The sequence below is a fragment of the Mastigoproctus giganteus genome, chromosome 7 (genome assembly GCF_048544385.1).
Source record: "Mastigoproctus giganteus isolate SK-2022 chromosome 7, ASM4854438v1, whole genome shotgun sequence".
Taxonomy (NCBI): domain Eukaryota; kingdom Metazoa; phylum Arthropoda; class Arachnida; order Uropygi; family Thelyphonidae; genus Mastigoproctus; species Mastigoproctus giganteus.
The window spans coordinates 163904158-163924372 of NC_143581.1; the positions used below are offsets into that span (position 1 = coordinate 163904158).

General features: G+C 35.0%; 1 protein-coding gene across 4 annotated transcripts in view; it reads left to right on the forward strand.

Moving 5' to 3' along the window:
- The window catches only part of LOC150083310 (uncharacterized protein C2orf42 homolog), a 191033-nt gene that overhangs the window by 61422 nt on the left and 109396 nt on the right, over positions 1–20215 (forward strand). The window lies entirely within an intron of this gene.

Consider the following 20215-nt stretch of genomic DNA (forward strand, 5'->3'; position numbering starts at 1 on the left):
AATAATATAATCACATTTATGTATTTCAAGAGGAAACCAAAGGTAATATTTTTAGAGACCAATTTCTTTGTTTCTTTAAGAAATGAAACCACTTACCATTTTGACTACATTTTTGAGTTGGGCTTTTATTTATCTGAATGGTTTCAGAGTGTTATTTGATGTTTATATTATGTCTGTCTCTCTATAAGTAAAATCCATTTGACATTGTTGTTAACACTTATATAGACATTGTTTAGTGTACACTAAGCACAGCATCTAAAACCAGCATAGTGTTTCTGTTTATTTTATTCATTGGTGAAACAGATGATTTTTATTTTTTGTTTTATCATCAGAATCCATTCAAATATCTGGTTTGTCATTTTTAGCGTAGTGTAAAGAAATATGCCATGTTCATTCAAAATTGATTACTTTGACATGATTTGCTTGTCAATTAAACTTTTCAATGTGTAATTTTTTTTTTTTTTTTTTTTTTTTTTTTGTGTGTAGATATTTTGCAAAATCAGTTCTGTCAGTTTAATTGTGAGAACCTACCACGTAATATTATGAAAGAAGAAAGAATTAATGTACGGTGGTCCTTAGTTAGGGAAGTGACAAGTGCAGAAAAAAACTTTAAAATATAACAGATTATCTTGGATCATACTTGGCATTTTAGCAATTTGTTATAGTAAATCTGAGTGAGAGGATATTGAATCAGATTAAAAAAAAAACAAACTCAGTTGAAATCTTTCTGATGAAGCTGTGGAAGTATTCTTGATAGCCTGGTCTAAAAGGCGCCTCTGTAGCCAGGTGGGAAGGAGCAGCAGTGCATAGCACACACTTCTTGATTAGACCGGGGTTCGAGCCCGTCACCACCAAATACAGAGGATGCGGAAAGGTCAGCGAATGACCACTGCATATCCCGGAGCAATATGGCCTTAGTTGCTAATGCTCCAAATAACAAACAAACAAACAAGCTAGCCTGGTCTAAATGGCAGTGCCATTGTTATAAAAAAAAAAAAAAAAATTGAATCATTTCTGAAGAGGGTAAAGTCTGTAATAGTATCTTTCTTGTAGCAGTCATAATCAGTTAATGTCTAACAGACACTTCAAGCAGAAATATACAGACAATAAAATCCTAGGATAGCTTATGTTTGAAAGCATACTATGAGGTCTGCCACAAAATTAATGAGATTGATTTTATAAAAAATTTTCTACAACTGAAAGTTCTCTTCTTCAAAGTAGCTTCCTTGGAAAGCTATACATTGCCTACAATGCTCTTTCCATCCCTGGAAGCAGTGCTGGAAGTCTTCTGTGAGGTCCTCCTTTAGTGCATTGGTTATGGCCCCCAGGATGTTGTTGATCATCCCAAAATGATCTGCTTTCGGCGATACTTGGTCTGTGGAAAAAGAAGAATGTCACATGGTGGCAGATCAGGGGAATAAGGTGGCTGTGGGAGCATTGGAATGTTTTTGGAGGTCATAAAACCCTGTAACAGACATTGCTCAGTTGCAGGGTGCATTGTTATGATGCACCCTCCATGGAATAGCCATATGTAGTATTTGTGAGTCTTCTGCCCTGTGCCTAAGAATGTGACCTTTGAAAGAAGGAATAACTACGATGCAGAGCAAAATACTGTTTTTGACCTTTTCAGGTCAGACATGCAGAACCCTCCTCTATAGCCATTCAAGGACTTCTTGGTAGAAAGCTTTGGTTGACAGTTTCACCTTGAGATACAAACTCTTTGTGCACCACTCCATGTTAATCAAAAAACAAGAACATGATGAAAATGAACCAGTCTCAACAGACTTGAATTCACTTCAAGCACCAATATCCTTGGTTATACACTCAACCACAGAACAACTCATAGGAAATATGTCAGAAGACTGAGATTAGGAGCATTTTTAGTTGAGACAGCAAGTGTCTGAAGTTCAGAGAGGCTGCTTAAGATGATGATTTTTGGAGGAATACTGGTAGCGGTTTCCCTTCATAATATACTGAATACATTGAAGGGAGTTATTTCAGAGTGTGATCTCCTCAGAGGATGAAATAAAGAATGAACTAAGATAAGAAGGAGTATTGGATGTAAAAAGAATCATTTTAAAAAAAGGAGTTATATCACACCATCACTTGTCTTGATCCTCACGTTCAACACTCCAACACCACCTAAATCAGTTAAAGCAGGATACATAAACTGCAGTATCCAACCGTATGTTCAAATTCCTTTCTGCTGCTTTGAGTGTCAGAAGTATGGTCATTCACAAGCAGCATGCCATGGAATAGCCATATGTGGTATTTGTGAGTCTTCTGCCCTGTGCCTAAGAATGTGACCTTTGAAAGAAGGAATAACTACGATGCAGAGCAGAACAGAGTTACTTATCTGTAAGCTAGGCAAGCTGTTCTCCCAATCATAAATAGACCAAAACACGCTCAAATCACATCAACAAAACACAGTTAAGACCCAAAGTGAAGTAACGATTCCTCCAAGAGTGTATCTCTAATTGAGCTCAAAATTTACTCAACTTCCAGACTGCAGTCATTGAACACTCCACTCTCTATTCCTCCTGAAGCTAACAGTGTGAAAAAGAAATGCATAACATTACAAGCCAGAAATCATTAGACCAGATGGACACAGAAGAAAAGATCCAACCAGATGAATCCATGCTTGAGATATTTGCAGATAAAGATATGGACACAGGAAAACAATATTTTCCAAAGAAGGATGGGTCTAGGCTAAAAAAGCAAAGTCAAATGGTCAGTACAAACCATATGAAGGACCTCCAAACCTTGTCCGTGTCTAAGTAATGAACACCATTATTTAGACATGGACTGAATAACTGTTATTTAGACATGGACCGTGGAACTGCCAAGGCTTTTTTATCTATACAGTTGATATGAGGTGTGGCAAAGAAAAAAGTGGAAGAGCTCAAAGTAACCACCACCTAATTGAGTGCACTTATTATACCATTCTGAAAGTGTCTGAAAAGAGTTAGCAAAGGTGTCCAAAGAGATGATGTTGAGTCCAGTGGATATGTTTTTCTTTATGTTCTCAACATCCTGAAATCTCTTTCCTTTGAGGGAAATTTTCACCTTGGAGAGGAAGAAGCCCACTGATACTAGATCGGGAGATTAGGGTAGATGGTTGATCTGTACAATGCCATGTTTCATCAGAAAGAAGTGCAGAATGGGCAGAGACAGGGTTGTTGTGCAACAAGAACTGTCTGCCTTTCTCTTGAAATTGCAACCTCACCAGGGAAATGCACTTCAATAGTCTTTGAAGTACCTGTCCATAGAACTTAGCATTGATTCTTTCTCCTCCGTGTACAAATTCCTTGTGAATCGCATCCTGTTTGTCGGAAAATGTGATCGGCATCATCTTTATTCTGGACCTCTGTAAACGAAACGTTTTGGGCCTTAGTGATTTTGAAGTCCAGAGTATGCTCTGATGCTTTGTCTCTGGGCCGTACTGAAACATCCAGCACCCATCTCCAGTGATAATACATTCGAGGAAATTAGGATTGTCTTGACAAGTCCAGATGATGTCTTTGCATGATGACTCCTTTCGTTGCTTCTGCTCATCTATGAGGCTACAGTACAAATTTTGCACAGACCTTCCTTTTCTCTAAATCTTCATGCAGGTTTTGAAGAATCTTCTTGTTCATGTCCAACTCATCAGTCACCATTCAAACACACTGGTATGACATAACGCTTCATCACTATAAACAGTTTTTAACATTTCATATGTTTCTGTTGCAGATTTTCCCAATTTAAAGCAAAATTAGATATTTATTTCTTGTTCCATTGCAAAATTGTGACATGGAACACTAACACTACTAACGAAACTGGTTGTTACTTGCCACCTACTTGACAAGGCATCTTAGATCAAGTTTGCATTTACAGTAACTAGTACCATAGCAAGCAGAACCATTTGGAATAAAATCCGCAAAATAAATAACAAATGTCAGTTTAACCCATTACCAATTCTAACATGGAAAGGACAATCCATCTCAATCCTGCAGAAGTAGCCACTGCACTAGGAGAAACTTTTGCAGAAATATCCATACAAATTCCTCTTATACATCAACTTTCCAAAAGTACAAGGACAAAGTTTAAAAATCTAAATTGAATTTCTCTGTAGCAAATGAAGAATCATACAATTTACCTCTGACAATATCTGAATTGCAAAGAGCCCTATCTCAATTGAAATAAAGTGCAGTTGGCTTGGACAAGATCCATTACAGATAATACAATTAGACTCTGAATACAAAATAGCCATACTTGATTTAAATGACAAAATTGTTCATGGAAATAAATTTCCAGAAAACTGGTGCTGTAGAGTAGTTCTGGCTTTTCTGAAACCAGGAAAAGACCTCCCAAACCCAAATAATTATCACTGTAACTAACTGTCTAGGCAAAATAATGAAAAAATTATCAATACACGATTAATGGTTTTTAGAAAGCAGCGATCTCCTTTGTTCAACATAGTTTGGTTTACAGAAAAGCCAGTAAACTTTAGACTTACTAATACAGTTGGAGAACTTTATACGCATAGCCTTTCTCAGAAAAGAGCATTAAATCATGGTCTGCTTTGATATAGAGAAGGTGTATGATGCTGTGTGGCAATATACAATTCTCAAGAATCTCCATCACTTTGGAGTCAGATGGCTTTTTCCTTTATATATCCAAAACTTTTGCAATGGCAAACTTTCCAGGTGCAAATGTCTACTACACTTTGAAGAATTTTAGTCCCAGAAGTTCCAAATTAAAATAAATACGATAACAGAACAAATCCTCAATATAATCATTACAGCCTTGGGCATTGATTTCAGTATCTTGTACTATTCACAAAGCATGCAAACCATTGAGTGTCAACTTGAAGGAGCTATAAACAGTCACTAAGTGGGCTGAAGTAAATGATTTCTGAATCTCTAAGCAAAAAACTGCATGCATTAATTTTTGTTGAAAGTGAAACTTTTGTCTTGACCCAGAACTGAAACTTGATGGACAGATCATTCCAGTGATGTAAAAACATCTATTTTTTGGGCCTTATTGGGATATATGACAGAAAATGAACTGTCATATATCATATCAAATGTTTGAGTCACCTGTTTTAAAAAACTGAACATACTAAAGGTCTAATCTGCAATGACATGGGGAGCAGAATGTGCACTCTATTTTGATTATACCAGGCCCTTATCTGATCATGGATAGATGAACACCTTTGGATGACTCTGCAAAGCCTAGTGCCTAGTTTTTGAACGTTACCTATTCCAAGTCTGTATGCATGGATCTTTATTACAACTCAGGAGGGAAAATGTACTACTCAATTATGCTGTGAAGATAAAATCACTACCAGGACATCTAATATGGGAATCACCTTTTATGCCAAGTTGGGAGAGTATATATATTATATGTACCCAGATGTCAGTCATCCTGCAGGTATACATTTGAGAGAATTTCATCAGAGAATATTAACCTCGACACTATCTCACCTTCATTAGAACCTCTGACACCATGGAAATCTACACAGCCTATATGTGGCCTATACTTTTACTAATGGAGAAAATCATGTCTTCCTAATTTAAATCTTCAACAATTTCATGCTTTTTACTTCGCTCAGTTCCTGGGATATATCTCTTTGTATCACTTATGGATCAAAGACTGAAAGTAGGTTAGAGGTACCTGTACCCATTTCAGGTATAGCCTTTACACAACAATTGCCAGAAGAGTGTAGTATTTATACAGCAGAATTACAAGCCATCCTGATGGCCTTAAGTCTTATCAAATACAGACATTTGTTACATGGTATAATTTTAGCTGACTCCCTCGGTTGTTTAACAGCCTTACAGGATATCACCAGCCATTCAATCCTTCAACAGATCCAATCCAAGGTAGTAGAACTTACTCAGCAAAGCCACAATATCCCTTTCTGTTGGATCCCAGGACATGTGGGAATTTTGGAAACAAACAGGCAGACAAAACGAATGTCTAGAACTGATTGTCTTCCGCTCGATACTATACACAGACTATAAACTAGTTAGTTGAAACAGTAGTTTGCAATAATAGCAACAACAGTGGCAGAATCAGGAAAGTAATAAATTATGACAAATTAAGTAGAAACTACAACCATAACTAGATTGTGAATCGGACATACCTATATTACCCATTCACATCTACTTAAAGGTCCAGGTCTCCCTGACCTCTAGTAGGTGTGAATGTATCATACTCCACAAAGAGTTGTACATTTTATGCCTATCTGTCCCAGGTTTAAAAGAATGTCAAATAGCCTTCATAAATTTACTTTTGATACATAATCTACTTTGTATCCATCTTACACTCCAAGCAGTTCTAGAAGATTGTAATAATATTGCTGATGTGTTCCATTTATCTAAACCTAGAAGATATTTTTCTCACCAAATATGAGAATTGAATATGGCAAAGGAGAATAAATTGAAATGAACTATGAAACTAGATTACTTGTTTTCATTCAAATGCTGAAACTGATTCAACTTATTTAACCCTTAATTGTGCTGGTGTTTTTTAAGCCTATGAATTTGAAAATTGCCCTCGTGATAGAAACTAATTATTTCTAAAATTTCTACTCAATCTACAAAATTGAAACTCTCAATATACATAAACAGAATTTTTTTTTTTTTTTTTTTCTTTGATTTACTACCTTTAAAGTTCAGCAAAAACTATTAAATCGAAAACAGCAAAAATGTATGATCATATATATACATTTTTGTAATTATGCCTGCAAAAAACAATCGGCTAATCCCTTTGATTATATAACGCGTCACTCCCAATGTTCCCTCTAATTTTTCTTATAGCTGCATGGTGCAGAAATGCACCTGAGTAAAAAAATTTCAGACAAGATTAAATATGTGCAATATTTTTACAAATTGTTTTAATTATAAGTAGGGACATACATAATAATAAAAAAAAATGTTAAAAATAAATTTACACTTTACAGTTATTTATTTTTCTTGGAATTTTTCTCTTCTGTTTGTAGAAGTCCATACTTTCTAAACATCATCTACATTTATTGTTGCACCATTAGTTAAATGCAATTTGATTCTCATAAGGTCACTTAAATGATCTTCATGTATTCTATTTCGATTTTTTGTTTTTAATTGAATTCATAGTGCTAAATCCTCGCTCGCAGTCTGCACTTGATGCTTGAAATGTTCCCATAATATCATAGAGAATGGATATGTTACAAAAAAGTAAGAATTTAAAGTGTCACTGAAAGTTTTAAATGTTCCAGTTTTAGTTTTTTCGCAATTATAAATTTTAATTCCGAATATTCTTCTGATATTTTAGAAATAACATCACTTTCGTTATTTGTAATAAATCGTGAATAATTTTTTGCAAGGCGTATTACATTGTTTTCCAAAGTCAAAATTATTGCTTTCATTTGTGATAGCATTAATATCAAATACTTTCCAATCGTTTAATTCATCATCAGCAGATCTGTTATCTAAGTGATCACATACATGTTTGATAAAGCGGATTATAGCTGCAGTGTCAACATCACTTTGAATTTTTGATAATACTTCTTTCACATTTTTACTCCAGAAAATCTTTTTTCCAAGGTATTGGCTTCTTAATATGTTTATTTTAACTTTAACATATTGATGTGCATCAATAATGTTTAAACAACTCTTTTGTAGATATTTGCAAAGCGATGCAAACTCTCGTAATACATCATTGAATGCAATTAATGCCACATGATATTGTGAATTTGTCAAAATTTGTAAACAATATTTGCTAATAGGATCATTACATTCATTAACCTGTTCAGTGCAATATTCGATTCATATTTCATAATTTTTTACTAAAGCATCAACTGCAAAATGTCAGGATAACCATCTGACTTCATTTAATGGTCTAAAAGATACAACATCATGTTCTGTAACCTGGGCTAGTTTTTTCCTTTTTTTTATGCTAGACCTGCTAAACATTGTGTATACAGTTCTAAGAAATGTCTCTATATCATGCATATAGATACATTTTTCCACATGTTGTCCAATCCTAAATATTCTTGGTGTGCAACACAATGTTGTTCAGATAGATGTAATATTTCCTTTTTGAGAATTGCTGCTACTCCATTTTTCCTTCCAAACATAACACTTGCTCCATCTGATGTGAATATCTTTTGAATATCAAGGTTATATTCATCATAAAAAAAAAAAAAATTATTTTTTCTAAAATGGACATACTGTTACAGTTTGTAAGCTTCAAAATACCTGCAAATACTGTTTTGTAATATATTTCATTTTTCACTTGAAATTTAAAATACAAGGTTAATACTTTTTGTACTGAAATATCAGTACTTTCATCTACAATTAACGTGTGGAAAATAGATTCTCTTATATACATACAGTTCAAATGAATAAAAAAAATCTGGATCAGTAGATCTGTTGGCATTCTGCCCACATATTTTTACGTATTATTAATTAGTAAAAATTAATACGTGAAAAATCTCGACTTCAAAAATTTTCACGATCACAATACATTCCTTATACACTCTACCCCCACACATAATGTGTATGTGTGTGGTTGAGTGGCCGGAATGTAAAAATGCTGACCTTCCCTATTATATGGTATTTATATTCTTTTTATAACAATAAACTTACCTTAAAAACATGCAATATAAACTACAACTGCTACAGGCCTTTATATATTCGTAATGTAGTAATTTTTTTCATATAAATAAAAATCAACACATAACTTTTCACTATGCACTATGTATTTGGAAATAAAAGATGTGGGAACATGTCATGCAATAGCGAATCTTATGGCATGAGCTGTCCCCCCTTCCTATATCCATTCTTCCACTAATACTCCTGTCGCCATCTAGTATGTTGGCTGTGTGTGCGGGAAGTAAAAGCACCTGTGCAGCTTCATAGAAATCAGTGCATGCGCACAACTTAGAGGAAACCATGGTCACTCCATACGTTTGAATTTCCCGCGTGATTGCAGCGCTGCTGGCTGGAACAAATCAACTTACACAGAGCCGTAATTGACTTTGAAGCTAAGTCCGTCACAGTTACCAAGGTGACTGACGTAATTCAACGTCACCATTACCAAGGTGACTGATGTAGCTGACAGGGAGAAAAAATAAATAAAAATGTACGCAACTGTTTCTTGGCATAAGAAAGTAACGGAAAGAATTACAGCGAATTGTTTTTGAAAAACAAAAATATGGTATTTCCTTTCTTCAATATGTATTATATCTACTAACAAAAAATCAAGAAAATTCATCTATTGGAAGCCACAGTGGAAACAGGAAAAAAACTGGCGTAAAACTAATAACACAAGGCGCATTTGATTAAAAAAAAAAAAAAAAAAAAAAAAACACTTTGCTTTACTGTAATTGTTTTAGGGAACAATACTTTGCATTATAGCTCTGTTACAATGTTTTGCTTTGTTGCTTTATGTAATTGCTGTAGCCAACAATATCAGTGTGCAGGAAGTTTCATCACAGATGCTGAAGTTCTAATATGTCCGATTTTGGTCTGGTGTGCATTTGATAAATAAAAGAAAAAAACTTTGCTTTACTGTAATTGTTTTAGGGAAAAATACTTTGCATTATTGCCCCATTACAATATTTTGTATTTTTACTTTCTAACAATATTTTGCTTTATTACTTTACTTAATTGTTTTTTTTTATCTTTTATAAAACGTTTTATCTTCTAATGGAATTTCCTGAAAATAATATTTCTGTTGATAGTTGCGTTTATAAAATAAATCATTGTGTGGGTAGTGGAGAATGTTTTCTGCTCTTAACATGTACTTGTCAGTAATACCTCTTGAAATTGTATTATAAATTCCAAACATCGCTGTATAGCTTGTCCTTGAATGCAAATGACTACGGTTACTTTAGAGTGACTGCATGTTTTTTGCCTCGTACAGATGTTTGTATAGGTACAGTGACCCATATTTGAGCCTGTCATAGTCTGTGAGCACGGGTGCTGCCTACGACAGCAGTCACCTAACTGAACCTTCTCCCTCCCCCCTCTCTTAACCTCTCTCTCTCTCTCTCGTCACTTTTGCACATACCCATAAACCACCCTCCTCTCCTCTTCTGTGACCTTACGTACTCAAAGGTCAGCCACACACATAAAAACCACCTATTTCCAGTGCTCAATTAATTGACAAAGGCTGCATACAGTAGCCAAAAGCCTCTATGTTATTAGAGAAAAAGCCTTGGGTTTTGGGTTGTATAATCATTTAAGAAATATTTTTGCTTCCACCAAAAAAACTGAACATTTATTATATAACAATAAAATGTTGTCTTCTATGTCAGCATTTCCAAAACTGGGGTTCTATGGATGCCTAGGGATCCGTAGGCCAGTTCCAAGGGGTCCGGGAAATGGACCCTCTGGAACTGGTCAAATGATTCATTCTGTGTATAGCAAATTGATGATAAATAAAGTTATTATATATTTATGCAAAAATAAGAATAAAGTTATGTTGTTTTAAACATAAAACTGAATTTTCTTTTCAGAAAACCCAGTGTACACACACACACACACACACACACACACACACACACACACACACACACACACACACACTCTTATAGGGATCTGCAACCTTTTTATTTTTGAAGGGATCCATAAACTTCTTTTTTTGGATTTTTGAAGGGGTCCGTAGATCTCAGTAGTTTGGGAACCACTGTTCGATGTTATGTTCTTTATTTGTGCTAAATTTAATATATGTTATCTCTTGAATATCTGTGCCTCGTGTCAGTTCCCATTTTATGTTTTACTGTGTGTACTCTCTCACTTAGTGATAAAGTTCTTTTTACTTGGTTGGTGCAAGCAAGCATGTATCCAACTCCTGACCTCACAGGGTTCTTCGGTCAAATTTCCTGTTTATACTCCTGGACGACCAGTCAGAGGAGTTCCCAAGATAGAGAGAATACAAGAAACAGCACCGCATTTAGCAGTCATGGGGCTTGATTGTTTGAAATAACCTTCCCACAGTAAAACAAAAGAAGAGATAGGAAGTAAATCTATTTTTCAGTGGGGTATACCTTTTTATTGCAGCTCAGAACAGCATATGACCGTGGATGGTGAATTTATTCAGCTTGTGTACTAAAAAAGAATTTCCCCCTTTGTATAACATCAAAGCATCCCAAAGAAATATTGAAATATTTTCTAACAATACTTTTTGAACAACCCTTTAGCTGTGTTATCCTTAATTAGCTTTTTATTGTTAGAAAATATTGCAGTTTTGCGAAGAATACACATTTCAAGAAACAATCTGTTATTCATAGCGGATGGTTTCTTTTTTTTTTTTTTTTTCCCACCTTTTGTGCGCAAATTTTCAAAGTTTGTAATGCAGCTATCAATAGAAATATTTCCTTGAAATTTTGTTGGAAGATGAAATATACATCCAAGAAATTGCTGTTCTGGTGTAGGTCCCTAAAAACAATTCCAATAAAGCAAACTTCTCTTTTTTTTTTTTTTTTTTTTTTTTTTATGAGATGCGCATTTGATCAGTTTACACCAGTTTTTCCCGTTTCCAGTGTGGTTTCCAACAATGAATTTTCTTGATTTTGTGTTAGTAGATACGATACACATTGAAGAAAGGAATGCAAAAACAAATGTGCAGATTCTTTTTTGTTTCTTATGGCAACAAACAGTTGCGCTTTTTTTTTTCTTTGCCTTCTCAATAATTATAACGCTGTGTGGAGTGCGCGCTAAAAAAAGAAAATGAATGGAATACCTCGTTTCATAAGCCCTAGGCTAGTTGGGGCGGGGCTAAAGAAAATAACTGAAAAAGGCCTAAAAAAATGCACATTTGATGTCACATTTTTGTCATTTGTGTGAAAATCGATAGAAACTTCTGAAATTTTAAGTGGGAAAATTCAAGAAAACAGTTCTAGTTCCAACTATACTGAGTTTCAGCTCTGTAGATAGAGTAAAAATTATAGAATTTATGAATTGAAATTTGATTTGGGGAGATATCTGCTGCAGAGGCCGCAACTGGGGTTAATCATAATCATGTAATAGCTGCTTGTAGAGGAAGGGTTCAACCTACATGCTGATATGCAGTATGCATGTGCAGTGCTGCAACATCGCATTTTATAAATTCAGTCTCATTAATTTTGTGACACATCTCGTATACTAGTAAACAGTCCTGTGGCTGTATTTTCATATAAAATATGTATATTGTCAGTGAAATTTAAGTTGTAGTGTAATGTGGAAGTTAAAAAAAATGGTTTTTGCAAAGGAGCTGTGTGGTCCCCCCCCCCCTGTTTTGCCAGTAAACAGAAAATCTGTTTTCTTCCTACTTGTAGTTATCCAATCACTAGCTTTTTGAAAGTTAAAAGTTAGTAAAGACCTATCTGCTGTAGTGCCTAGATCATGATAAAGATGGCGACATCTGGTCACCAAGACTCCGATTTTCTTTTTATTTCTGAAACAAGTTTTTGATTTTTCTTGAATTTGCTCGTTGGAAACTAATAATGGACCTTTTACAAATGGATTGCATTACTTAATAATGTGGTTTCTCTTTTTTGGCAAAAAATTTAAAGATGCATTTTTCACACTAGTTATTTCCAACATAACAAAACTTATTATTTCTGCTGAAAAAAAAAAAAAGGAAAGAAAAGAAAACATAAACATAAAATATAAATATTAAACTGTTAGTCACTTGCATTTTCAAGTTTATAAAACCATTAAGCAAATAAATAAGTAAATAATAATTGAGACAGCAAACCATTTTACATTATAATTTAAGCATTACTGGACAACTGACACTATTGCTGCTCCAAGCAGTAGTGTCAGTTGTCCAGTGATAGCCACAATTGTGTACACGAAGCAAAAGTCAAAAATAGCAATACAAAGGTCATAACTGTCTGTCAGCAGGTTTTGCATAATTACTCTGTGTAAACAATATGATATTACTTTCAACACTACTCAAGTAAGACTGTATATATATTTAGGTGTAGTGACTAATTCTGTACTAGTGATTGGTGCACAGTGACGTGTCTGTTGGACAGGGAGCCACTGCTGCCAAGTTAAAAATGACCAATAAAAGTTCAGGGTTCACTCAGTTGATCATGATGCAAAAAAAACTATTACATTAGGAGCAAAGATAAAAGTGATAACACATATTGAAGTCAAAGAGAAGGCATTTAAAACATGCCTGTAAAACTGTACAAATAATTTTTAAAGAAACATATGTCACATTTGGACCTTGGGTTGGAACCAGAGCCTAATTTATGATTTCAGACATAGTTTTCATGGCTTGGCTGGAACTGTTCCTTTTCTAGAAGTATGACCTATCATAAGTTTGAAGATTGCCCTGTTTCTTGAATGATTCAATTCACAAATGTACTAGCATTAATGCAGCATTTAATATAATTCAAATACTGAAAGCTTCATACAAAAGCAAGCAGACAGACATAGACATCACTTTGTGCAGAAGCCTGCAGTTTAACTCAGCAGTAATATTGTCCCGTCTTGTAACCCTGGGCATATCACACAGCCTGACAGGCCCGAGTTTTCAACTTTAATATTTGATAAAAGTATTCTTGGAGTGTACTAATACTTGTCCAGTAGATTTTTTTTTTTTACCAGTAGATTGCAATGCTCGTTAGTTTTATTTCTTAATTTATTTTAATAACAATTAAAGATTTTGCAGATATGTTTTTGGCCACTAAAAATACTCATTAGTTTTAATTTTAAAAAAAAAGTATATTAATTAAACTTAAATTTTCAGAAAAATGTTGGTAACATAAAATAGAAACATGAAACAATTAATCTCTGCTAAATTTAAGTTTGTGGAGGCTTATTTTTCTTGTGAATGGCCTTCTTTGCATATTACTACCTTGCATGTGTATTGTTATTAAGAAATGTCACTTGAAAATGATTCGTACTAAATTCATTAGGGAAGAAAAAATCATCACAGACCAGCATTTAGTATCCCAACTGACATCATACATAGCACAGAACTCATCCAACTATGGCAGTACTACTCCCTCCTTTCAGAGAATTGTAAAATGTGACAATCTGTGGGGTTTTTTTCCCTTCCTGTTGAAGCATCAGTTTTAGTGCCATCATGCAACGTAGCCAGGTGGGAAGAAGCAGCAGTGCGTAGCACACGCTTCTTGATTAGACTGGGGTTCCCCATCGGAAATGCGGAAAGGTCATTCAGGGAATGACCACCATTTTGCATGATATTTTCCATAATAATACCCATTTAGATACTGGTGAACTTTGAGGAGCTTTTAGATAGTGAAAAGCATGCCCTCATGGGAGAAAGCAGTGCTTAACTACACAGTGAACTGTACTTAGCCTCACATGTGATGTGAGGCTAAGTACAGTTTGTAGTATTTTATTGTAGTATAGTGTTTTATTAAGTACACCTATCCTTTTTGTGAAATGGAGCACTCCTTCAGTAAGAGAATTACATGTTACTACCATGTGACGCAAAGTGGGTAGGCAGATATCTAGGAATGCTGCACGTGTGTAGTTCACCTCAAGGGTGCACAAGACCAAATATTTAAGTGATTTTGAACATGGCATGGTAGCCTGTATCAGTATGAGTGGTACATAAACTACATTCCTGGTGGGGTTTACACATACAGCTGTGTCTCAAGTGTATCAAGGTTGGTCCAGTAACAAATAACATCCAGTCAGTGGAATCCTGTGGTCAGAAACAGCTAGAGATGAGATTTTAGTTTAGGCTTATAAGGCTAGTGTAGGTTAACAGAAAGGCTGCAGTCAGTTAAATAACCTATTACAACAGTGGTAAACAAAGAAGCATTTCAGAATGCATAACTAATTGTACCTGCTTGCAAAAATGGGGTATCACAGCTAATGGCTTAATCAGGTACAACTCCTGTCAAGAAAAAAGTAGAAGGTACAGTAACAGTGGGCTCAGGAACAGCAACACCCAGACAATGGAGGACTGAAAAAATGTTTCCTGGTCTGACAAATCCTGGTTCCTTCTGTTTCATGTTGATGGGAGGACCAGAATATGGCAAAAGTAGCATGTGTCCATGGACTCATCCTGGCAGGTGTCAACAATATAGGATGGTGGTTGTAGTGTAATGGTGTGGGGATTGTTTTTATAGAGCACATTGAACCCCCTGTTATCAGTGGAGCAAAATTTGGATGTCACAGGTTAACTGGAAATTGTTTCTGATCAGGCACATCCTCCTGTGTTTGTAGTGTATCTTTCTGTGAATGGGTTCTTCCAACAGGTTAATGTAGCATGTCACAGAAGCATCAAATGGGAGAAATGTCTCAGTGACATAGAGAAGGATAATTGAAACCAATAATTTATCAGTTTTTTTCTGTAGTGATGTGCAGCCATCATAAATTATTTTTATGGCTTTATGGGATGGAAATTGTTAGAGCCTGATTACAAAGCATAACAAGATTTCTCTGCTACTAGCAATTAGCAAATGTGAGCTCAGAGGAAAAACTTTTCTGTGTTATGAAGATAGTCATCCTACAAATTAAATCTAATATCATACCACATCATCATCTTACAAGTGACACAGGTCATCCATTACAGGTATATTAGAGTGAGAAGAATTACTTTTATTATATAATATATAATTAATAAAAATTGAAAATGGTGTTATTCCACTTCCAGCTAGATATAAAAGCGGGTTAATAGATTCTGTTAACTTCTACAGTTTTATAAAGTTCTGCAAAAATAAACAGTTCTAATGGTCTTAAATATTGCCCTGTTTTACTTTCTTAAATAACTGATATACTCACTTAAATATAAAATACTCTGTAGTGATCTAGAATTTTCCCTTGATATTGTATTTGTAAATAAATGGAATATTAAAATAAGTATTTCAAAAACAAGGTTGAACAGTTATTTTAGAATAACTTGTTTTAAGCATTTTCCACCAAAGTTATCAGTTATTTCCAGTCCCATACTTTCATGGGACTGGCAGTAACTTTTTTTAAAAATATTTTGCTGTTATTTTTCAACATCTTTGGCTGCATGATATACAGCGGTATCCACTTAATATATGTCAGATTAACATAAGTCCATTGATACAAACAACATATTTTACTATCATTTGTGCATACTTACTATCTCAGATACATAAGTTACTGCACTACAAGCACTGGTTGATGATTGATCAGTACTGCTACCGTTACATAGCACACCAGCATGCTTGTTTGCTTATGGATTCTACTTGGATTTTTGTATTAAAAAAAAAAAAAAAAAAACATGGACTATAACTTTTGAAGAGAAAAGTGTGAATTTATGGCATCTAGAACATAAAACTTAGATTACAGTTGTTTTACAATTAACACAGTGGTGAAAAACAAAGAATAATGATATATTTAAAGATGGAATTCTTAATATATGTATATTATGGGAAATTACAGGTAGTATTATTTGATATAGAATTAGATTAAACTAAACATTATGTAAAATTACTAAATTTTACATAGTTAAATTTATTAAATTATATTACAGTAAAATCCACACAACTGCAAAACTAAATGCCATTTGCACTGTTTCAGCTGGTCTATCTAATGGCAAACTGGAGAAATTGGAAAATGTCAAACTTCAGTAACTCTGGACATTTTCTACAGTTGCTGCCATTTTAAAAAATGTCATGTCTTTTGAAACTGTATGGTTAATGCTTACTTTTGTGATTGCTTGGATTTTATTTAATGTAACTCTTCCTGTAAGATTTTTGAAAAATAAATGTTGGTAATTTCTGTTTAGTTTATTGTTATTATTATTGGTTTTATGGCTCGTCAGCATTTTACGCCATATTACACCAAGTGTTTAGCTTAATCTAACTGTATATAAAGAAGGTGAAATTAATATTTAACACATTTCATATACAAAGGGTACTAGGAAAGTTTTGCAATATGACGCAACAATGAATCACAGGAGCTGCTTGTTGCTGCATGTTGAGACATGTTCATACGTGCATAGTAGCCGCCGCGCCAAGTCGATGGGCTCAGTTATTCATTAGTAGTGAGAGTGTAAAGTGCTTGCGATGGCATCGTGGTCACGAAATGAGATAAGGACAGTTTTCCGGTATAATTTCGTGCGTGGTTTAACCATAGACCAGTGCTTAGAAGAAATGACTCTTGCACTAGATGATGATTGTCCACATCGTACAACGATATTCAGGTGGTATAGAGAATTCCAAAGGGGAAATTTCACTCTGGAGGATCCTGAGAGGCCCGGAAGGCCACGAACGTCAGTTACGGAGGAAAATGTTACTGCTGTGAGGAAAATGCTTGACGAAAACAGGCGAGTGACCTACCAACAGATAGAGGATACTTTGGGCCTAAATGCACCAGCAATTCGTTCGATTCTGCAAGATCATTTGCACGTGAAGAAACTTTGTTCTCTCTGGGTGCCGCATCAACTGACTGAAGAGCAGATGACACGACGTGTGACTTGGTGCCGGGAGATGTTAAAAAAAGTTTGATAAGGGACAATCTCGGTATGTGAACAACATCGTGACAGGTGAAGAGACTTGGCTGTACTATTACGATCTGCCGACCAAGGCTCAAAACAAAGTTTGGGTCTTTGATGATGACGACACACCCGTAATTGTCAGAAAATCCCGATCTGTAAAGAAGAAAATGATAGCTGTATTTTTCAAATCGAGTGGAATTGTGGAACGTGTCGTTTTGGACACGCAGAAGACAGTCACAGCTAAGTGGTATACTGAACAATGCCTGCCTAAAGTCATTGGATCTATGAAGAACCTGCGGCCAAAGTCAAGAATGGACACCTGGTACCTCCATCACGATAATGCTGCAGCTCACCGCGCCAAAGCCTGCACCGAATATTTGACCACGACAGGACTGAAACTTCTCGAGCACCATCCCTACAGTCCAGACCTTGCTCCCTGCGACTTTGCACTGTTCCCGCATGTGAAAATGAAGCTAAAAGGGAGGCGGTTTTCCAGTGATGAGGACCTTCTATGGGCTTGGGATAATGAGTGTGCTTTACTCCCTAGTGAAACTTGGCAGAACTGGTTTAAAGATTGGTTTCGGAGGATGGAGAGGTGTATTGAATGTAGAGGAAATTACTTTGAAAAAATTAAATAAACAAAGCTGTATTGCAAAACTTTCCTAGTACCCTTTGTACATATGATGACATTGTTTTAATGACATGAATCTTGTAGCCAGTTTTTTCTTTTAGTCACATTTGTAATTAATGACATAAAATCATAATATATGTACTTTTATAATATACCTTAATAGTATTTTTATATTCTGTGAAATAAATTTATTATTTGCTATTTAATAAATGCTCTACTAATAATTTCAAATGAAAAAAAATTTTGGACTAGTATGGGAGCATATTTCTTTGTTAAATGTTTTTTTTTTTTTTTTTATGGAAAACGGCCATCCACTTAGCATGCACCATTAACATGCTGTTTTTATGAACATAATCAGTATGTTTAAGCAGATGTAATATGTAAAACAGAAATGGGATTTTGCCTGCCTTTGGTATCTTTAAGTGATGAAAACTGAGAATGGCATAAACTAACTTTTAATCTTTTTGAAGGTGGGTTTCTGGACATAATACACACCTGGACTGAAGTTTTTTTTTTTTTTTTTTTTTTTCTTGAGGAAGTTGGAAGTTTGCAAAAATTAAAAATCATAAAAAAAAATACATACATACATATGTATATATGTATGTATGTATATATATATATATATATATATATATATGAAATTTGACATTACTTAAGAGTTTTTTTTTTTTTTTGCTGTTAATGTCCTTTACTTTTATGTATGCATGTATTATTTCATTCAGTTTCATCAACTTTTATATCTGAATTCTATAGAATTTCTTCAATTTCAGCTTATACAGTGTGTTTCAAAAATGATGGTCAATAATTTAAAGGTGAAAAGTACAAAGTAAAATAAGCAAAAAAGTCCCAGTGAACATCGGGTTGCAAATGAACTGTTTTCAAGATAATGCACATTTTTTCTGTTAATATCTGCCACTGACTATGGGAGCAGTAGTTTAGCAAAAAGCTGTGAATCCTTTGCTAAGGGTGGTTTTATTAAACATAAGATAATACATTTTTAATTTTTGGTTTCAAAACTATAGGATTTTACAGATGTTACACGTTACAGGATGTTACAAAAGGTGTTCAAAATGCTGTCCTTGCATCCATACACAACTTTGTAGTCTTCTCTGCATTGAGTTGTGAATCCTCTCAGACATTCCTGGGCATTTCTGATTTGCTGAAAGGCTCCTTCAACCCGATGCTGCAATTCCTCAACTGTGTTAATGTTAGAAGTGTACACTAAGCTTTTTACATGACCCTAGATACAAAAATTCATAAGATTTAAGTCTAGTGATCTGGGAGGCCACATTACAGGCCCATTTCTACCTATCCTACCTAAGTTAGTTTATGCCATTCTCAGTTCTCTACCTTGACCATTCTTAATACCATTCTGCTCAAATTTGTACAATAGTCTTCCATGCACAACAGTGTCAAAAGCTTTCCTGAAATCCAAATATATGATATCAAAATTATTTTTTGCATCCAGTTCCTTTGTAACCACATCATAATAGCCAATCAAATTTGTCAGACAAGACTTTCCCTTACAAACCCATGCTGTGTCTGAATTATTGCTGCAGTCATAGGTAGAGAACTGAGAGAGAAAGTACCAACTGTGTGGTACTACACTTAAGGTGGTAGAAAATGAAAAAGACCTGGGAGTAATTGTGCAGTCAGATATGAAGTTTTCTGAGCAATGCAGACAGGCTGCCAGGGCAGGTCATGGGGTTTTGTCAATGATATATAGGAATTTTGCTAGCAGGGAAAAGGAGGTGATTGTCCCTCTGTATAAGGCAATGGTCAGGCCACGCCTTGAGTATTGCGTACAGGTCTGGAGGCCTCATTTTAGGAAGGATGTTGATTTGCTTGAGCGTGTACAGAGAAGGGCAACAAGATTGGTGAGAGGAATGAAGGATCCTCTTACCAAGAGAGGCTAAAGTTCTGCAAATTGCAGTGGATGAAGACTAGGCACCTGCACAGTGATCTGATTGAGGTGTATAAGGCCTTGAATGGGTTGAGCATGCTGAATTCTGATGGGATCCTTCCACTTGTTCAGATTACGAACCTAAGGGGGCATAAATTCAAATTAAGAAAAGACAGATGTAAAATAGATGTGCGGAAATTTGCCTTTAGCCAGTGGGTGATTAATTGCTGGAACAAACTTTCATCTGTCGTGGAAGTTGATAGGTT